The 23,246-nt window shown below is 36.6% G+C and overlaps 1 protein-coding gene across 2 annotated transcripts in view; it reads left to right on the forward strand.

Moving 5' to 3' along the window:
* The first annotated feature begins 2,993 nt into the window (after positions 1-2,993).
* Positions 2,994-23,246, forward strand: part of LOC140135605 (protein NDRG3-like) — a 102,308-nt gene continuing 82,055 nt past the window's right edge. For both annotated transcript variants that reach the window (XM_072157148.1, XM_072157149.1), the window contains exon 1: positions 2,994-3,107. The gene's annotated coding sequence lies outside the window, so the exon portion shown is untranslated. The remainder of the gene's footprint in view (positions 3,108-23,246) is intronic.

A 23,246-nucleotide genomic window follows, 5' to 3' on the forward strand; every position in this document is an offset into this window, starting at 1 on the left:
CAGTAAAGACAGTTAAGACACTGGCGAAGAATTTATTCAAAATCTCTGCTTTGTCTTCATCTGTATGTGCAAAACTACCATCTTCCTTCTCCAAATCATGAATGCCTGTCTTTGTCTTAGTCTTTGAACGCACATATTTCCAGAAACTCTTCGGATTCTTCTTAATATCAGCAGCTAATTTCTTTTCAAAAGACTTCTTTGCAAACCTCACCTCCTTGGATGCTGCATTTCCTAGCTCTCTTATAATTCACAAAGTCCTGGTACTGTCTTGTATTACTATATCTTTTCCAAGCATGATATTTCTTCTTAACTTTCTTCATGGCTTCATTAGACATCCATATGGCTTCCATTTCTTCCCTTCTTTACTTGCTCTGGGTGGTTATTATTTGAATGAGGCTTCAACTTCATCAATATTGATGTTTTCTTCGACGGGTTTTTTTGTGTGTTGTTTTGTTGTTGTTTTTGCCAAATTTTACATTTCAAAAATACCAAATGACAATTTGAATGACTTTCCTTCACCTTTAAACAATCTAAAAACACTTTTTTAACACTTGCGCTGGGATCACTGCATGCTGCATGTGAGTTATAAATTATAGCCTGTATTTTAGGATCATGTTAGGAACGGATGAACATGTCAAAAATCTTGCCCCCCTCCCAGTTTCCCCCGACCCAAATTTATGAAACTATTTTTGTTGATGTTGCGCAAAATTTGTTGATCTTCCCGCCTCTGAAATTCACTTCATTCCTGACGTCACTGAGTGATAGGGATGGGCCTATTAAGGTTTATAGGATTTGAGCAATTTTTAGCGGATGAGATAGTGTCCCATTTTATCTGGGGTAATAGGCGTATATAGATCCCGGGGGGATGGGGGGGATTTGCAAATTTTCGCGCGCTTCGCGCGCATTTATTCCACTTTTGCACCATATTTCATCAGTTTAGCTTCAAAATAGCAAAAATTTTTTCGCACGCTTCGCGCGCATTTGTAACATCAACTTATTCTGTCGCCAAAAGGTCCTGGATTCACTATTCTTCAAAACTTTTTTTCAACACCATCCCCCCCAATGTCAAAAAGAAATCTACGCCACTGTCTGGGGTTCATGATGAATATGCTGAACCGCTTGCCAACTGCGGGGGCTGAAATTTAAAAAAAAATTAATGACCATAAGAAGACCCAGAGGGGACCATAGTAGGCCTAATTACGGGTCTATTACATATAGGCCTACTATTTATGATCAGCTCGACCCCGTAATAGGAGAGAATTCGGTTTTTAATATAGTGCGCGAGTCTTGAATTTTATATAGCTAATATAACTTGAACCCCTTTGAGGACAGCCTCTCCTCTCAATTGCTATCTTCAGTATAGCAATTCACCCGTCTTTCGTGCCCTCGGAACTATGGAACTCCATTAATTGCAAGTCTTTGCTGTATAGCCTACTATATGTGGATTTTCCGGCCTCATCCCTGTGATGTTTTTTAAGCCCTAAACGGGCTGGTCACCAAAGTAAATTGGACACATAGGCCTATTATACTCCACACACGCACACCTCCCCCTCTCCCTATACTCACCAGAATATTATTTTATAACTTTTAATTAAAAAAACGATCGATGCTTAATTCTGCTATCTTCAGTAGACAGCAGCATGGGATTTCCTGACTGGTTTCATAAAAGGTGTGAAAATGCCAAAATAAACTTTCTTGATCACCCTGCCCCCCCCATCATGATGAAAGATATGCATTTTTTCTTTCACATTTTTTTTGCTATCTTGTTGATTGAGTAGCAAATTGTTTTGAATATATAGCTTAATATAAAAGGTATGGCAATAACAAATAAACCTTCTTTGGTTACGCACCCACGCACACCGCACCCCCACAGACCATTTTATTGGTTTTGATCTATGAAATTGGGAAAACCGATTTTTGAACATTCATTTGCTTGCTGTCGTCAGTTAACAGTAAGGGATTTTACAACTGGTTTAGCTAGGTGTGAAAATGCCAAAATAAACAGAATTTGAAAGATATTTTTCTTCATGAGTAGATAGCAATCTTTTAACAGTTTGATAAAAGGTATATGAAAATACTAAAATAAATTTTATTGGTCATGCACCCCAATCCACACCCCACACGCACCCCACCTGTAGCGTAGCCAGTGCCCCCCCGACAAAAAAAAATTAAAGAAAAAAAGTGCCCTCTGACAAAAAATAAAAGAGAAAATCAGGACTCGGGGCAAAACAAGGAAAAGAAATGGGCAAGGAGCCCCTTTTCTACCAAAATTCAGCCCGGTCATGGGCCAAAATAGTGTAAAATACCAAATTTGCGCACATTGTAAAGATAAAGCCATTTCCATCCTGATAATGGGCAAAAATAGTGTAAAATACCGCGCGCACATCGTCCCATATAAAGCCTTTTTTAAGCTCGAAGACATGCAGTCTCTATATAGGCCTATGTATATGATGCAACTGATAATTTTTTTCGTCTATGCCCTCGAAATTTGATTTTGCCCTGACCAAAAAAGCTGGTTACGCCCCTGCCCCCCCCCACGAAAATACCATTTTATCGGTAAAACCACGAATCATTTCAATATAATAATCTGCAGGCCATTCAGAGTCTATGGCCAAATGCATTTTATTTGTGCATCAAAAGCACGAGTCATTGTGCTTGTAATATAATTTGCTATCTTCTGAAGAGATTATAATTATGCCCTTTAGAGCTAAAAGAAGACAATAACCCAAATTAAATACACTGTGTTTCTGTTTAGTGTGCAAAAAAGATTTCAACCGGTACTTTTTTTCAAAAAGACTTACTGTAGGCCTAGCCTAAATTTGAAGTTGCATACGGTATTGCATAAAGATCGTACATTTATGGCTTTAGTGTTATTTCACTTATTTGCCGCGCTTATACACTGCGTTGGGTGCCGCGCCCACGAAATATTCTGGAAATAAGTGGCAACACTGTCAACATGACCCAGGTCAGTGAAGGGTCAAAGGTGAGTGATAATCAGGCGAAAGAAATCTCGAAACGGGAATTGCGTAGAAAAAACGGATTGTGAAAATACTGTCTTGCAATTTCATTGTCGCAGGAAATTTATTTTTGTAGGATTGATATCAAAGGTGAGGAATTTGTTTTTGTCATGGTGTTTTAAATATTAATTGCGTGTATCGGTCAACCTGTAAAAAGGAAACTAATTTTAAGCTTACTCCGCGGGCTACATCATCATGGCTATGGTAGGCATGTTCATAAAATTTTGAAATTTAATAAATTCATCTAAAATTGCTTTCATTAAAAAGAGAATCATTTAACGTAAAAAATGAGGGGTCAATCATGTGTGTAGGCCTATAATTGGCAATGTTATGAGGAAAAGTATGCTCGCCTGAATGTCCCAAAATCATGGGCCAAATTGTGTGTCCCAGCATTATCAATGGCTTCCTACATGTATGTCATAACATGTGTGTATGTACTTTATGGCTAAATTTTTGAGCACGAAGGGCCATTTTACAAAACTTTCGCAAATGTTTCATGAAATGTGGCTTTCATTAATTGATAGTATCAAATATTATTCAAATGCAGATTTTTTTAAAATCATGCTACATTGCCTTGGAGTTTTGAGGGTCAAAATCCAAATTTTCTTCATTTTCCTATTGGATTACACAGTTAAGACAGGATCTTGGTGCACAAGTAAGCTTAATGAAGCCCGCCCTCACATGTTCAAAATGTGATCATGTCTAGCTATGGCTATGGCCTATGCTACAGTACACTTAATATTTACAGTAATTTCTTGGCCAAACTGGAACACTATAAACGCTAGTGGCTCCGCGATAAACACACGCGAATATAGCGTGGTACAGAAGAAAGCATACACGCGCCTTACATTGCGTACACGCTTAGTACGCTAAGTACAAGGACGCAACGCGCATGTTCCAGTTTGGCCAAGAAATTACTGTAAATATTATAGTACAAGTAACTACAACACATGAACATGCATGCATGCACGCATGGCTATTGTATTACTCATCATGCTCATGTGACATGTACTATTTTGTATCAATGCAATATGACTATTAAACAGTGTGTTAAACAATGATCAATTATTATCATGTTCCTGTGCTAGCTGTGCCGGCTGTGGTGCCTCATTGCATTGACCCGGTCCCGGGTGATGGAAAAAAAAAGCTAAAAAAAGCTAACCAGGGACAGGGCCTGGGCCGCTGAGGCGTAACTTGAGGGGGTGCTCTAAATCGATCAAGAGCACTGCTTATCTGGCACTCGTTAGGCCGCTCTTGGAGTATGCTGCAAGCGTCTGCGACCCCTACAAGTTGGAAATGATACAGCGCAAGGCTGCAAGATTTGTTTGCAACAGTTATGACCGTCATGCTAGCGTCACCGACATGATTAGGGGATTGGAATGGAACATGTTAGCAGGGCATAGGAAAAATATTTCCTGTCTGGGAACTTAAACTATGTTGGTTTAAATTTTCTGTGAAATTCGCGAGCGCCTTGTCGCTCGCCCTTAACGGTTGGGGTCCAGGGGCTCAAAAAGCTTAAAAAACTCATGGATTTTAGACTTTTTAAAGTAAGAAATCACCATTCTGAGGCTCTAATTCAGGCATGAGAGTGAGCTTTGATAAAAAAAAACTCTGAAATATCATACCTGCCAACATTGAAAACCTAGAAAACAGAGTACATGATGAACGTGGGCGCCGAAGCGCCAGTAGTATCGCCTCTGATCCCGGGGGTTGAGGGGCGAAGCCCCCAAAGCTAGAGGGTTTCTACACTGTAAAAACCCTTGTAAGCCCCTTCACAGAAGACACATTTTATAGAAAAACAACAATAAAGAACAAGGTGAAAATGAAGCCCTAGGCTTTTATACAGTTGAGGAGGGATTTATACTCCATATCTAGCAACAATTTCAACACATATTTGATGACTACAATGAAAAAAAATGTGAAAAAAACATTCTGGGATCTGTTCTTACAAAGTTTGAAAAATATGCTTCCTTCACACAGAAAATGTGCTTTTAAAAATGCAGTTTCCTATACTTTTGTACATAACGATCATTCGTTGAAGCCATTTTTTGGCTTTATAATAAGGCCTACGTGACTGATAGGACATTGATATGATGCACAATACAAAGGTGAAAATTTAAAAAAAAATCCATTTTTTCTTAATTTTTTCAAAGTTTTTGGTCACTGTAGGTCGAGAACCTCTAGACCTATTCTGAAGGTTTGCATTTCAGGAGGGATTTATACTCCATATCTGGCAACAATTTCAACACAATCATTTGATGACTGCAACCTTTGAAATATGAAAAACATTCTGGGACCCGTTTTTACAAGTATGAAAAATATGCTTCCTTCACATCGAAAATGTGCTTTTAAACATGCAGTTTCCTATACTCTTGTACATAACGATCATTCATTGAAGCGATTTTTTGACTTTATAACAAGGCCTACATGACTGATAGGTCAATGATATAATGCAAAATACAAAGTTAAAAAATCAAAAAAAAAAATCCATTTAAAAAAAAACATGTCAAAGTTTTGTTGACTTTGGAGAACCATTAGACGTATTCTGAGTGTTAGGATCATTCCCAGTTATTTTGAAAAAAATTGGAAAAAAATTACAAAAAAATTACAGTTTGTTATCCGTAATATGGAAACCACTAACTAATGTTTACCTCTTCATCTATCACATTATTATACATGCATTCGTTTTCTATGCATTTATAATATGTGCTAGATGAAGAGGTAAACATTAGTTAGTGGTTTGCATGGTAAGGATAACAAACTGTAATTTTTTTATAATTTGTTTCCAATTGTTTTCAAATTAACTGTGAATGATCCTAGAATTTCAGAATAGGTCCAGTGGTTCTCCAAAGTCGCCGAAAACTTTGGAAAAGAAATTAAAATTAAAATTAAAAAAAAAAAAAAAAATCTTTTTTTTTTTTCAATTTTTTTTCTGTGACCTCAATTTTTTTTTCTGGGAACAGCTGCCGCGCTACATCATGGATTTCGAGGGCCTGCATGTTAGAACACAGACGTGAAGCTACCAGACTTGTGCTTTATGAAACAAATTCAATTGGGTGAATTTGTTCGAAAATTTCTAACTTTCGTATGAACAACCGATAGCTTGTGATACGAAAGTTAGAACGTGGAAGGATTTGCGCTCATGTAACATACCTTGTTTGGTACATGTACACAGTTGGCATGCAGGTCCCAATATCATGCATATGAATTCTTCTTCCTCAAGTTAATTATTGTCTCAAAAATATGAAGATATTATTTTTGACATATTAGTGACACCATGTGCTATATTCCTTCATCAATTCATCATGACTTTACTCCCGAAAAACATCATTTTGTGCCAATTTTTCTCGAGTGATCGCCAGACATCGCACAGTCCCCATTGTAAATAGGTGATCAACAAGTGTAGTGCTGGGCTCACATGTTCAAGAACCGGAAGGGTATCACCATCAGTTTGCAATGACAAGTCAACCTTTGCAAATCGGCAGATGGATTGATTTGCCCAGCACTGGATTTTCTCAAATCTTTAATCACCGACGCAGTTGGCAGATGTCAAAACATCTTTGATCAAGCAAGGTTGCAGAATTAAACGGACTCATAATATGGTCGGAATTTGTACTTCAGCGCCTGTGTTTCCGGTTAAAAGTAAGCAAACACTTCAGCTAAGATACATAAATGTTAGCCAAGCTAAATTGAAGCCAAACTGGACAATCTAAAAAATTGTTTCGCTGCGTTTTAAAACTGAAAACGCTACGATGACTGATGGTGTTATACTACTATTACTAGCAATCTCTATCTTCTATTCACACATTAACTATCGTGTTGTCGTGGATAGTAGATAGATTTCTCGATCAAGGGTGAATCAGCTATTCCGAAATCGTTAACTCCGCCAGCGGTTAGAAGATCTCACCGTTCAACAACTGGCAACAGTCAACAGCTTAACCAGACCCATTGTAGGACAGACGCACTCAAATTTTCATTTCTTCCCCGGACAACCAAAGACTGGAACCGACTCCCGACAACAATATCAACAACAGCTCAATCAACTCTTTTAAAACCCAAGTTCTAGATCACATCCGGCAAAGAGCCCAAACTAGTCCTGCTCCATGACCACATTACCCTCACCGTGGCTCTACATGGACTACATGGTCTGTCGTCACGTACCAATGAAGAAGAAGAAGTGATTGGTGACCGGGTCAATATTCATATTAATTTTGGCCTTGGGTCCTACCTAGCCCGAGGTACTCACACGGTCCGTCACTACGATTTCCACTGTCATGACTGTCCTTCTCCGTATAAAGGTCTGAGATGTCTACCTTAAACCTTTCCAGGGTACACATAATTACCACTTTTTCTCATGATAAATACCACTTCCTACCATTCCTCACGTGAAGATGAGACTTAGACAAAACATATTTGGTGCATGTTCGTAAATTTTGAACACATTTGAGGATGTAAAATATCAGACTTGTGACTGTTATCGTCGCCGTGTTTTGAATTCTTCCTGTAAATAGATGCTGTCAGTGTGACGTCATCACCGCGACATGAGTTCAGGGTGCCCTGTTTCTACGTACGTACGGCATTCGTGGCCCTATGGTGAGGAAGAAACAACTAGGGCCATGATGTTTCGGACTAGGTCCTACATTCATATCTTAAAAATAATGCCATAAGGTATGTCCCTCAAGTGATGAGTGGTGTCAAATAAAAATTGAAAGAGAGAACGTAAAAAATAATAATTTTAGATTATTTTTCCCCCGTCATGACCGCCGGGGTTGCTTGAGAAGTCTAGCCAAGAATTTGCTCACCGATAGCTTCACATTCTAGGCTAGAGACCTTTGCATACAAAATCTAGTCGAATTCGCTGAAGTATGACACCGTGTAAAGCAATGGAAGTTCAGAAGTAAGCACAGCCGATCACGACAGGCGATTGCATCAAAAATGTTGCTAAAATTACACTTCAGCACAATTTTATTTTTTTCTAAAATAGGCAAAATTGCTCAAAAGATGCAGTTGACTCAATGAAATAACTTTCATCCAAATTTCAACATTAACAGAATAAATAACCACTGGTGCAAAAAATTGCACCGCTGTCTGACCGAAAAACAATAGCAACGCACTCTGGCATCGAATGCGTAACTTACGTGTGCAAATTCGAAGCTAGAGTTCTCGAGTAACGTTGGGGTGACACACCTCATAAATGAAGAATCAGGTCATTATTCATATTTTGGGTTCTTTGCCAAGCCTTTGCCAAACTCTCAATATGCCAAGAAGGTATGACCCTGATGTGGTGTCGAAATGAAAAATAAAAGTATTGTATGTATGTACGGTACGGTATATCGGTATATAATAAAAATATTTCACGACCGGGGGACGGAGGTGGATTACACTCATCATAAGACCATGACTGGTCAACATTCATATTTTGGGTCCTAAATCCTGATCTCAAAATTCTGCCAAGAAGGTATGACCCCCTTCCCCGAGTGGTATCAAATGAACTTCTACTGTACGGTACTAGAGAAAAAAGTAAAAAATTTAACAATATTTTCTCCACCAGGGGTGACACTCCTCGCAGACTTGCCAACTCTCCCGGATTCTGCGGGAGACTCAGAGATTCAAAGTCAATCTCCCGCTTTGCAAACTGGTCAAAATCTCTCGTATTCCCAGCCTTCTGATGAAAAATAAATAAAAGCCTAAGTCTCCACTTTGTCTGTGTGTCTGAATTTACTGCAATAATTACCAAGCGTAATGTTCAATAAAATATGAATCAAGCAAAGTTAAGCAAAGTCGTTGTAAATTCAATGACAAAACAGGCGAAATTCCGAAAATAGTAACTTTTTGATCAAAACATTGAAAATAGTAACTTTTTAAACTCATTGATCATTGCTAATTATATTTAAATCAAAAGCTCTCACAAACCAGTGTTCATTGATTTTCACTTTTATACAATTTTTCATGATTCTTGTAATTTCTTTATGGTATTGGTATCTAGTTTTCTTGTAATATTTGTGTAATACGCGTATTTAAGTAAATTACACCCTGTATGTCACAGGGCCTCCAAGAAGCTGGTGCTTTTACACTGAAGGAGCTACATGTACCCTGTATAAAGAAAGTGGAATTAAATAAATGAATAAATAATAATAATAAATAAATAAATTCACATAGAATTTTAATAAAGCCAGTGTTTGTTTTAAATTGGCAGGCCTATAATATCTTAAGTGGAAACAACAAGGATCACAACCTTGAGACATAGATTTAACCTTGGAGAATAATGGTCTACAATTTGACATTTTTGTTTTGAAATTCACCTTTTTTTTTTTTAAACATTAGATACAATACTAAAAGGTAAAATAATAATGCTGTCAACAACACTTATCACCTATCTTCACTGCATGGTCACAAATATTTTGTGTTACCAAAGAGTAGGGTTTATTACGTTATCAAATTTATCAATGAAAACTAAAGATTGTCATTATTATCAGCAAGGTTGCTGGGAGCAAATTATGTTGTAATTCACTAAATTGTCTTACCGTAACTCGACTGTAACTCGCCCATAACTCGCCAAATGGTCTAACCGTAACTCGCCCAATGGTCTAACCGTAACTCGCCCAATGGACGGTCTAACCGTAACTCGCCAAATGGTCCAACCGTAACTTGCCCTTAACTTGTACCACCATAACTCGCCAACTTACATTCCCTTGTGTACTCCATGCACTGCTTATGGTGCATTCCAAGCACAGCGCAACGATTGTGCGTAAGGGTTATTTAATTGTAGGACTTAGCTTAAAGCATATATTATAACATTTCTTTAAAAATGGATTAGTATTCATTTTCAATAAAATATTAGCATTTACTGTCAGATATGTCCCCTTTTAATTTTGAGCCAAACAAGTGAGGTAAAGCAAAGAAAATAGGAATTTACAACTAGCGCCAATGCATGTTAGTCCAGCGGTTGTAATTTGGTACGACCCTCTAGCGTGTGTGTGTTTGTCCTGCACGCCGTGTACGTAGTACTGTGTTGACATCGCATACGCGTTCGACTAATATTTCTATCGTAATAATAAAACGCTGATTCAGGCGGTTTATTCAAAATCTCAGATTTTGACAAAACTACAGCACCTAAAGTCTTGATTTTTGCAGAGAATCTTTGTTTACTAAAGTACATTACAATCGTGTAAAAACCTGATTTTAAAATTTTTTTGAGGGCGTTCTCCTCAGCAAATGTTATAATATGGCTTTAACAAACAAAATGGCGGATCGCGTAGTGCAAGTGGAGTGGACGGAACGAGACTGGACCTGAGAAAAATAAGCCAAAATACTCTTGCAGAAGTACATGGATGATTATAGGTAACATAGCGAATGACCGTGTATCAGGAAATCATCAAAAGGGAGAATTACGCATTTTGTATGATATGTGGTGATATTTCTGTAAAATACAGCAGGCGCAATGATATTCACCAACACATTGCTTCCAATAAACATTGTCAATTATTATACAGCCAGGGGCGTCGCTAGACCAATATGATTCGGGGGGTGTACAGCATGTTTTGCCGACGGAAATCAATTTTGCCGCCCCTTCCTCAACAGCCCGAAAAAGGTTGACCCAAATTTGTTTTCGGTTGATTGAAAAAGTGAAGAGAAAAAAAAATAAAAAAGATTATAGGCGGCGGCGCTAGTCAAAATTTTCAATGAATTCAGGCGGCATAGGACACGCGACACGTAACGTTCGAGGCTGGCGAAAATACAAGGCTGACAGCCCTATTCAAAATACACGGTTAGCAGTTATAAATTGAAAAGCAACATACTTACAGTGTGGTACATTGTCGTACCCCAACGGTTTTAGAGTAAGATAATTTTGCTTTGACACCATATAACAAATTTAGAATTGTTTGTGAAGATTTCATGATTATGTGTTAATCCAATGGCGATGTCAAAAATGATGATATCGCTTCCACCACCGCCTGAATGAATTTTTATTATAAGTAACTACTACTATAACATTTAAAACAATAGCTATATTACGTATATTACATAACAACAACACAATTTCGTAACACATTAATATTTTATATGACTCTTGCAATTTGCCGACAATCACACATAGCTTTGACTACATTTGCCGATAATCACATGGTTTTGACGACAACAGTTCATGTTTGCCGACAAAATTGTGTAGGGGGTGTCACATCCTCCCCATACCCCCCCCCTCTAGCCGCCCTGTATACAGCCAAATCCAATCTAATTTGAGTGGGGATGACAGTACTGTATGATAAAGGTGGAAAAACTATTCACCAATTTCCTAGTTCAACATAACCTAAATATACATGTAGCCTCGTCTGACCATGCTGGACTGCTGTTTAAGAAGATGTTTGTTTACAGATTGTACAAAATAACTGCCAAATACGGATGTGCATGGTCAAAATCCGACGAAGTGTATGTATAAAATAGTGAATATTCTCAGTCATCCAGTCGTTAGAATCACAAGGTTTTGAATTTTAAAATCAAATACTGGAACTTGCATTTTTTGCAACTTGCTACTTTGCATCTGAAACCATCAGACTTCATCAGGCAACTGACCCGATGGGCTGGTCATGTGACACTGGTCATAATATTGACACCGAGGACGCAGTGATTCTCGATAAGGAGGAACAGTGGCATAGGAGAGGCATCAAGGAAGCCATCTGGGAAAGAGTAAAGCAGCCGTCACTTAATAAGAAAGGGGGACTGAGACACAACCTATCTCACGCATGGGACCGGGCCATCAAGACAATCCCTAGCCGTCTCAAAGTGTCACATGACCAACCCAGCGGGGGAAGTTGCCTGATGAAGTCTGATGGTTTAAGACGCAACGTAGCAAGTTGCAAAAATTGTAAGTTCCAGTAAAAAAATTCAAAACCTTGTGAAGTGCATGTATGTTTACATTAGTACCATTGCAGTTTTAATACCTTCTAATATTTTACACCGATACTTAATTTACGATATGAGATAAAAAATATGTAAAAAATTAGCTGGTTTGGGCACTTACATGTATCCCCCTAAAGATAAGGAAGGCCCCTGGACCACACCCGTTATGGCTACGTGCCAAGGCACTCGCCTATGTGTGCGCTAAATCTCAAAGGTGCTACAATGTACATAAAAACACTCATTACTGAAAATTCAGCAACTCTTGAAAGTAAAGTAGTTATTGATTTATTGATCAAATATTGGTTTTCCCTCATTTTTGACTGTACTTATAACTCCACAACTGTTGTCTGTGCTGAAATAAAATTTCCAGTGCAGTAGTTGTAGTCCTTGCCCCTATAATATAGGCGCCCTACATATGTTACTTGTCACCAATGCGCTATAATTTTTGAGAAAAATGCAAAAATAGGCACAAAATTGGGCAGGGGTGTAGTACTCCCATAATATATAAAAAGTTAAATTTTACTGTTATTAAAGCACTTCAGGATTAGTCTTTTACATGGTATTTTAGTACATCACTGGACATTTTTTTTATTTTTTTATTTTTTTATTCATTTCGCTTTTAGATTAAACAGGACAAAAGACAAATAACTTGAGAAAAAATAAATAAAAGATAGAAAGAATAAAAAACAACACACACAAATACAAAAGCATCTCTTATATCACTAGTACAATACAATATTATGCATATTTTTAAATTCGCTTAAATACTTTGTTTGTCCGTGGGCACATGAGAAAGACAATAATAATTAATATGTTATATTTATATATAATTACTTTGTTGTTACATTATTTTCTTACACAAAACCTTCCCATTTCATACGAAAGATATTCAATTTATTTATTCTCTGAAAACAAGCTTTTTCTTCTTCAATTTTTTTACTTAATAAATGTGAGAACGTGGCGATATATGGTTTCTCATTTGAAAAGCTGTTCCTAAATAAATAATACTTAGCACTCAGAATAATATAGTTAAGCACTTTGAACCTTGAATGTCCTTCCAGTCCCAAAATTATATCTTTGTAACATAGATGTATTCGAGTCTGTATCTTTCCATTTAACCATGTCTCTATCTCCTTCCAAAAGAGTTTATTTGATGGCATTCCCAGAACATGTGATCAATTGTTTCTTTATTTTGACATAAATGACAATTTTCGTTCTCTTTCAGATTAATAAGCTTTAAATAACTATTGCTTGGAATAATTCGATGAAGAATTTTATATTGAAAAAATCTCATTCTTTCTTCAGTGGTAATTTGAAAAGGCAATGTCCAAATGTATTCCCAATTTAGATTACCCAAATGATCAAACAAACGATCATAATAATTCTGAATTACTGGTTTTGTTGATTGTGACATGTTAAATTGTTTAGATACATCACGAGTTGTTAACTTCTTTACTTCTAACGAAATGTTTTTTTCAATACTTTTAAGTTTTCCCATATCTGTTTCAGAAAGTTTCTTTATTTCTAATTTCCATTCCCTTGGTAAACTATTTATAACACCGTAATATGTTACAAAATCAATACATCTTCCATATTTTTCACAAAGCTTTTCGTATGAATAAAATGAACCTTTATCATCTAATATATCTTTAATCTTTATTAGTCTTGTTCGAGCTCTATTAAGAGCCTTGTTTACATCTTTTGAAAACAACTTGTTATAACTTAGTGGCATATGCAATACATCTTCCAAATTGATTGTTTCTTTGTTATTACATTGTTTAAAACTTTGCCAGCTTAAAATGACTTCTTTGTAAAACTGGGGAAATTTGCAGGAGGAAAAACAGAATCATCAACATTACATTGTAACAGGAACTCCAGACCTCCCATTCTATTAAAGAAATAATTTGGGACATCTTTCCACGGTGCATAACCTTCACTCAAAAATCTTTTTAGCCACATTATCTTTAATGCTTTGTCTGTATTGAATATATTTACCATCTCTATTCCTCCGCTTTCTTTTGGTGCAATTAAAACAGAACGTTTGATTTTTTCTGGTTTTCCACTCCATAAGAAGTTATACAGTATCTTTTGAACATCAGATAACACATTTCCACTCACATAATCTGTGGACATTAAATAAGTCATTTGTGAAATACCAATACTTTTTACTAATAAGACCTTTCCTCTAAGTGTTAGATCTCTTTGTCTCCAAATATCTAATTTTGTGAGTCTTGGTTGAATATTATACTCATTACATTTTTTACTATCATAACCAACAAATAAGCCCAATATTTTCACAGGTTCCTTAGTTGGTTTAATACCATAAACATAATCATTACAGTTTCTAAGACTTCCTATCTTCATCAATTCTGTTTTCTCCAAATTTATCTTCAAACCAGACAACCTTCCAAACTTATCTATTTCTCTTACAAGATTCTCCACAGATTTTGAATCGGATAGAAAAAAGGTTGCATCATCTGCAAAAAAGGAACACTTAAGCTCCACCCCACTTGGGAGTTCTATGCCATTAATATCCTTACATTTCAAAGTTATTAAAGCCAAGATTCTATCACACACACAAATAATGCTGTTGATAACGGGCATCCTTGACGAACACCTCGTGTCAGATCAAACCAACCAGTAGAAAACCCCTTATTTATTACACAACTTTTAATATTTGAATAAAAACATTTTACCCATGAAAGCAGGTTTGGACCAAAATTAAATTTTTTCAAGGTTGCCATAAGAAAACTCCATTCAACTGAATCAAAAGCTTTCTCCAAATCGGCAAAAAGTAGCATACCAGGAATGTGGTTATCATTTGTGTACTGCAGAATATCTTGAACTAAACGAACATTTTCTCCAATATATCTACCTTTGACAAAGGCTGTTTGATGATTACCTATAATACTTGGTAGTACACCTTCCATTCGTTAGCAATTGCCTTTGTACCTATTTTGTAATCGATATTTAATAATGATATTGGACGCCAATTTTTGATAAGCTTTGGATCTTTTCCAGGCTTAGGTAGAAGAGAAATTATTGCTTGTGATTGCGTTGTTGAAAGTTGACCATTTAAGTATCCAAAATTTAAAGAGTCGACTAAAATATTTCCAAGCAAATCCCAGAAACATAGGTAAAACTCACTAGAGAAACCATCACTCCCAGGAGATTTATTTTTAGACATATCTTTTAAGGTTTTGTAACATTCGTCCAAAGTCAAACGCTTTTCACAGAGCTCTTGCTGTTGTGGAGAAAGCTTTGGAATCTCAATTTGATTTAAATATTCCTCAATATCTTCATAACCTTCACCATCTTGTTTACTTGAGAAAAGATCTTCATAAAAGACTTTGATTTCACCAAGTATATCTTTTGATGTTGTTTTAAGGACATTATTTACAAGTAATTCATCAATTCCTTTTTTGAAACATTTCTTTTTCCAAGTTAAAAAAATATTTAGAGCTTTTTTCTCCTTCATCATAATACCTGTCTTTTGATCTCACAATACTACCATTAACTTTGTATTTATATATTTCCTCTAAGTTTTTCTTCACTTCGGCATACTCGTGTACAATTTCTTCTTGAAGTTCATTATTTATCTTTTCTTCAAGATCAATTAGTCTTTTATTCAAAGATGTTTCACGTGCATTTCTTTCTCGATTTTTTGTGGTTGAATATGATTTGGTTTCCATACGTAATTTGAACTTCATAAATTCCCAAAATTGTTGATCATTTAAGTTAGCATATTCACGTTTAACATCTGAAATGACACTTTTAATTAAATTATGATAATCAACATCTTCTAGAAGACTATTATTGAACTTCCAAAAACCCGTCCCAGGAGGCTCGGTATCACTCAAAGAAATCTTCATAATAATTGTTTGGTGATCGGACATAATACTTGGTACAATATTACAATCTACTATATTCATTTTAAGCGACTGAGGTATAAACCAATAATCAATCCTTGATGCAGAATTGCGATTACGTGTTGACCATGTGTAAGCTATTTTGGTAGGGTTTCTTGTACGAAAAATGTCTATTAAATTGTTTCTAAAAAGAAGACGTTTGAGAGAAATTCGGCCATTCTTATGCTCATCCTTAATAGTATTATTTTTAGATTTTCTATCCAAAGTGATATCCATAGCTAAATTCATATCGCCTCCTATAATCAAGTATTCTTTAATTACATGTTTTTCTATAATATTGCTTAACTGATCATAAAAGATAACTTGATCTTTGTCATTATTGGGAGCGTACACATTTAACAGGTAAAAGGGTTTTTTTTTTCGATACTAACTTTTGCTAAAATGAATCTTCCTTCCGAGTCACTTATCACTTGGTCAAACGTACATGTAATTGTTGGATTTACTAAAATAGCTACACCTTTACTATCGTTTGTTCCATGACTAAAAACAATATTACTTGACCATTCTCGTTTCCACTGTTTTTCTAAAGTTTTACAGCAATGTGTTTCCTGAAGGAATATAATGTCTATTTTTTTCTTCTTCATATACATAAAGATTGCTTTACGTTTTTTACATTTCTCAACCCACGGACATTCAGAGATGCAACATTTATACACGACATAAAATAAGAAGTACAAATAATAAAAATAATAATATTAAATAATAACGAGATTTGAAATAACAAAAATGTAATCAAAAAGATAAATCCTGATCTACTTGATCAGTTTAGCGGGTGTCTACCCATCCGAAAATATTACAAAATGTTCACCAATCAGTTCAAGAGTTCACCTTGCTTTTATAGCCAAGTTCTTTCAATAGTTCTTAATATTTAATGTTTGTTTATTTTCATTGTTTGCGCTTTAAACTTTAAGTTATGGTGTTGATCGAGATTCACTTATTGATGCGGAACTCCGCTATCAAACTGTCTTTCATTATACTTGTAAACAGTATTGTGTCCATAATAATGTGTTAAGATTAGTCTATCATGGGGTGCAGCTATCATTCTAACTTGTTTCCAGTTGGTTGATCATCACCAAGGTCTCGCTGATCATCCCTATGGTCTCGTTGTTCAGTGTGCCGGCAATTCCTGTGTATTGGGCCTGTATATTCTCCATAATCTTGACCGTATGTATCATCTGCATAAAAAGGCTGGACATCACTGGACATTATAATTATGCAAAAAGTAGAAATCCAAGTAAAATTGAGAGCGTCGCTGAAGCAAATCACACATTATGGCATTAATTTGATATCAAATGACATGTTTTGATTATAAAAAAATTACCTTTTATTACAAAATTGTTGACCATGTACAAGGCTTCTGAATTTGGAGGGTATATCACTGAAAACCATATTTTGTATGAATCCTTGACACTTTTCCTACTTCAATATTAAATCTACAAAAAATAACATTTTAACATAACAAAAATTCAATTTTACTTTGAAAAAAGAAACACATTTTTGATATAGGGCAACATTAGAGGTGGTCACACCACTATAATTGTTGTAAATTTGATGCGTAGTGCATTTAGTACATTTTTTGGCTTTTAAAGGGACATTATCCAATTTTTTTAATCTGTTTTCTATCTTCTTCTGTTTGTGCTCTACATGTACATTAACTGCAGTAAATTTTCACAGATGATTATGCACTATACAAGTCTATATCGCTGCACAGCAACTGCAAACCAACCTTGACACACTTGCAACATGGCAAAATAACTGGCGAATGACATTTAACACCTGCCGATAAATGTTATGTCCTGAAAATATTTCTTGTATTAAGACAATAGGTAACTTGGCAGCAGGCATGAAACATCTCATACATACTTGGGTATTGAAATCTCCAGTGATCTCAGGTGGTCGAATCACATCAATTAAATCACTGTGTAGTAGGGTTCTGGGGTTTGTGTGGAGGAATCTCCATTGTTCTCCATTTGACCTAGCCTCTGCTTTTAAGACCTTGGTACATCCCCACATGCAGTATACTAAGATGTTCTTCCGCATGGGACCCTCATACCAATTGCAGGAGCTGGTAAACCAGATTGAATTTATTCTATGAAGGGGATGCATGTTTTGGACAAGTTGGAATGTGCCACTCAAGAAGAGATGGGAAACATCCAAGGCAATTTGTAAAAAAAGTTGTACCTATCACCACCACATAGCAAAATAATTAAATAAAGACTTGTTATTGCAATCGCAGCTCCAAAATCAGGGGACCCAGCTATGGCACCCGCTATGGCTGCCATTGAGGTATAGGAATGCGTGAAATTGGATTCGTCTAGATACTAAGATGCTCTTCCGCATGGGACCCTCATACCAATTGCAGGAGCTGGTAAACCAGATTGAATTTATTCTATGAAGGGGATGCATGTTTTGGACAATCAATGTGATAAACATTTTAACCAAACTGGAATGTGCCACTGAAGAAGAGATAGGAAACATCCAAGGCAATTTGTAAAAAAAGTTGTACCTACATGTACAGTATATCACCACCACATAGCAAAATAAAGAGTTGTTATTGCAATTGCAGCTCCAAAATCAGGGTTGGCCGGTCAATTCTTATTTATTACCGGTATGATATTTTGCCACAGAGGAATGATAGAAAATGCAAGTCAGCCCTCGAATTAACCCACGGCACCGACGGCATATTGCCGTGGGTGCCCACCCCCATTGCCGCAATGCCCTCAAAATATGTCCTTTACCGACGGCAGTCACTTGTCGTGCCCCTAAATGAAGTTGCCGTGGGTGCCCTAGCCGGCTAGCCTTGCCCCTTCATTATAAAATAATTAACAAGTACTGGTTAAAACCCCGAAAAATTGTGGAAAATTAAATCGAAAATCTTGAACACGATCGCTATTTTGAGCATCGTAACCCAGCTATCAATCATAGTTTGTTGTCAATTAATATTCATTACCTCTACGTAAGCTTACATATTCAGCCAATCACATCGGCTTTTATACATTATTATTTATAATCTGGTTGCTAGAAATCTGACTTCATTTGCCCGATTGGTCAGAGAAATACCTTCAACGTATATCGACCAATCAGAAACGCTGTTAGTAACTATTAAAGCTTCCTGTGTCGTGAACAAAATCCGAAAGCGCTGGGCAAATCAATATTGATCTCTCGATTAGCAAACATTGACTTCCCATTGCAAACCGATGGCGATCCCCTTCCGGTATCGTCTTATCTTGTACATGTGAGCCCATCTCTAGATATGTTTTGCACGAAATAGTTTTTATCCCGCGAATTTGATCAATATTATTACCAAGGTTACAGCTGTTTCATTGCTGTTTCGAGTCAGTTTTGCAGCTCAGAACTAGGGATCGCAAAATTTAAGTAAATTAAACGGTTGATTTTTGATTGCTTTGTATTATTTAAGCAGGTTTTTTGGGCAAGCAGGTTAGTTTTAGTGTAAAGTTGAGAGTCAAATTTTACTTTGGTGTCGAATTCAGCTGACAGCAATGCATCTATTCGCTTTTGAAAAATTGCCTTGGTGCCCATCTCAAATTTTCAACAGTTGCCTTGATGCCCTTTTGAAATATTACAAATTGACGTGCTGCCTTGCCTTTTCAGTGAAAATCCAAGGCAATTACCCCAAGACAGAGAAATTGAAAACACTCGGACGCAAAATTTGCATGCATGTTGGCAATCAGACACGACAACCATTTATTGACTTTTGTTTAAGACCCGCACCAGTACCTACAACAAATAAACAAACAAACAAACAAACTCTCAGCCATTATAATTGCCAAATATATAATAGGAGATTCTCTAATCGAGCGAATTACCCAACCCAAGACTCTAGCGAAACAACGACCAAAGGCGCCAAAATCTCGTTTTAGCAAAACCAAATGTGATCCAAACTTGCACTCTGGTGGCCGCCACCCGAGGCTAAATTCTGAGCGTTTGACCCCGAACCCGTGGATTATTCATCAAATATCATGGCTGGAAACTCAACAATAAATTATGGTACTGGTGCATACAGATCCCACGCTCCCAAGTGGAATTCCTGAGACTCTTCAACAGGTGGTCTACCTGAAGTTACAAGGGATCAAGTCTTAATGTTAGCATTCTATGACATATACATATATCATAATAAATAAATACAGAAAAGATAATTCAAAACCCAGCATTATTTTCTTTTGCTTACTGTGTGAAGTCTTTGACCTTATAAAAGACTACTTTACTGTTTTTGATGACACTGGACCTGTGCCTGCATGTAACAATACGATTGTCAATTCCTGTACATATATATAGTTTTGACGACTTACTTTCCCTCTTGAACTATCATTCTAAAAAGTTTGATACAGAACAATTATATAAATTTTATGTAGCAACATATTGAACACATGATCTAATTAAACAGTGTACATTGTAAATATGAAGATCTGAGAAAGGGAAATTAATTGCAAGTCACATGTAATTTTAATGATCGGCGTCAACTCTTTATTCCTCCCTCCTTATCTACAGGGACCATAATTCTTGATTTTTCTTTTAAACTTACAGACAGTTAAATGCTTTAATTAGCTATTATTTAACACACTACCATGTAGTAGATAAAATATATCTGTATTTATACAGGTCATTATCTCATTACTGTCACACATAATTATATTTTACTTCCTTCTCACATGTCCACACAGGGCGCGGTGGGTGGGAAGATTTTTGTTGTTGTCGTGTCCAATACAAAACCAACAGTGAAAAAATCACCACCAAATCACGCCCGAAACCTGCGAAGGCGGCAAATCCCATTGGTTCCCGGTCGAGCCAAACAATACAAATTTATCTGCATGACAATGATTGACATCTGACCCGGTAAACAATAACATGGATTGGTCCATTTCTCAGCAGGGTAAATTGAGTTTAACTTGTTGCACTGTGTTAAACTTTATTACCCCAAGACAGAGAAATTGAAAACACTCGGACGCAAAATTTGCATGCATGTTGGCAATCAGACACGACAACCATTTATTGACTTTTGTTTAAGACCCGCACCAGTACCTACAACAAATAAACAAACAAACAAACAAACTCTCAGCCGTATAATTGCCAAATATATAATAGGAGATTCTCTAATCGAGCGAATTACCCAACCCAAGACTCTAGCGAAACAACGACCAAAGGCGCCGAAAATCTCGTTTTAGCAAAACCAAATGTGATCCAAACTTGCACTCTGGTGGCCGCCACCCGAGGCTAAATTCTGAGCGTTTGACCCCGAACCCGTGGATTATTCATCAAATATCATGGCTGGAAACTCAACAATAAATTATGGTACTGGTGCATACAGATCCCACGCTCCCAAGTGGAATTCTGAGACTCTTCAACAGGTGGTCTACCTGAAGTTACAAGGATCAAGTCTTAATGTTAGCATTCTATGACATATACATATATCATAATAAATAAATACAGAAAAGATAATTCAAAACCCCACACAAGGGACTTATTTTATAAGGAACTTGGTTAATGCCCCCCCCCCCCTTAAACTTGTTTGTTCACTTTGCTGCACGGATATCATTACCTAAACCTCCTCTATCGCTCCTGGATGATACACAATGGAATGAGGCACATATTTAAAAGTTGACTAAGCGATTTGAGAGCGCCTGTTTGAAAACCAGAAACTACATGGTGATATATCTGCCTATGTTTGATAATGCTACTGATAACTAAATGGAACCTCAATGAAGGATTTTATTGTTGGCACATTGAAATATAAATCACAGTTTGGCTCTGTGCCACTAATTGCTGATTAGCATAAAACAGCACTATAATTTCTTTGCTGGATATTGACTGTAATCCATATAATTCTCCACAATAACACTACTAATTATGCTGGCTCTATATGCTGCAAGATACATTGTATCGTCACAATAGGATATTGAAAGAAATCAACGCGATAACTAGCCGGCTGCGCAACCTCACAAAAAAACTAGAAAAATGAGGGCATAGTACTTGGCCCCAGAGTCTAGCTACCCCATGCCAACCTGGAGTTGATTCCTACTTCCCTTTAACACAGACTTAATCAAACAAATACAAGCACGATTGACTAAATGTTATTAATTTCAAATGTGCAACAGAATATATGTGTTGTTGAGATATAAACCGCACCTGACGTGATGTACTCAACCACTTCTACCCTCGTATAGTCATACTATTACGTAACGCATAAAGCACATCAATATAATATCAGAGGGCTCACCACTGTATAAATTGTTTCTTGTACAATTTTACTTACAATGTAATCAATTTTAGAAATCCAGATATTAGTGATATTCCAAGTCCCATGAGATTCATTTGTCCAATGGAAATTTCCCATGTTGTCCCCTAAAGTTTTCGTCAACTCTGCGAAATTGTATAAAATTTGTGTATTATGTTGTCCACTACCAATGCGAAGTTGGATGAATTTACTGACTCTTTAAGTTAATTCTTCTTTCTTCAAATATATGAAGATGTTGATTTGATCTTTTGATGATCAACATCACAATGGTTAACTTTCTTTCATACTTTTAGTTACCAATTGAAAATTCTTTTCGTCTATCTCGGGCAGAAATCGAGTTATTCTGTTGTGTAGTGAAAATAGACCTTGTGATCCGAGTAGGGCACCTTGCACTGGCCAGTACACTTACGCACAACCGCACATACAGAACCCAGTGATTGGGTTGTTTAATTCCATTTTGCGTCAGAAATATTGGACCAATGTGGCTAACAGCATTCTGCCTGATGTCTTGCTTTATTTTATTCTATTTCAGCACTCTCGATGTACATGCAACCCTTTGTTCCTGAGTTGCCTTACCAAAGCGCCGGTCATGGCTAAATCATGCACAACCCATCTTCCAAATTTCCACTACTCGACATCGAAGGAATGCTCAAATTAAAATTTCCCATGCAAAGTTCAACTGTGGTTGATCAAACGATGCTATTATATACACCAAGAGAAGCCCTAAAGTTTAACTTTTTCGTTAGCTGGACTCCGAACTTCAGAACTTATTTGGTTCAATAGACTTCTGACAGTACAATTTGTGTAAAAGATGCATGCTCTCCCTTGTATAGCTCGTATGCGTAAGTTCAGTTTCAGAGATGACACAAAATTTTCAATATGCTTCGCTGTGCATGTCAAAGTCTACTGTCGCCTCACACAAAGTCTAGTAGTCACTAGCAATTATATGGGTGTCCAGGTGTACATGTACATACAGGTCAGGCTTGTTTCTTACCACCAGCATCAAAGTGTCATTGGTATGGCCTGCAATATAAATAAAAGAAAGAAAAAGAAAGAAATGGGAACCAACCTGCCAGCACATCTATACTAATTACCCTGTGTAACTTGAATAAACCTCCTCGATTTTGTTTGTGATCCAACACAAGTTAT

The sequence above is a fragment of the Amphiura filiformis genome, chromosome 16, assembly GCF_039555335.1.
Source record: "Amphiura filiformis chromosome 16, Afil_fr2py, whole genome shotgun sequence".
In the NCBI taxonomy this organism is placed as follows: Eukaryota; Metazoa; Echinodermata; class Ophiuroidea; order Amphilepidida; family Amphiuridae; genus Amphiura; species Amphiura filiformis.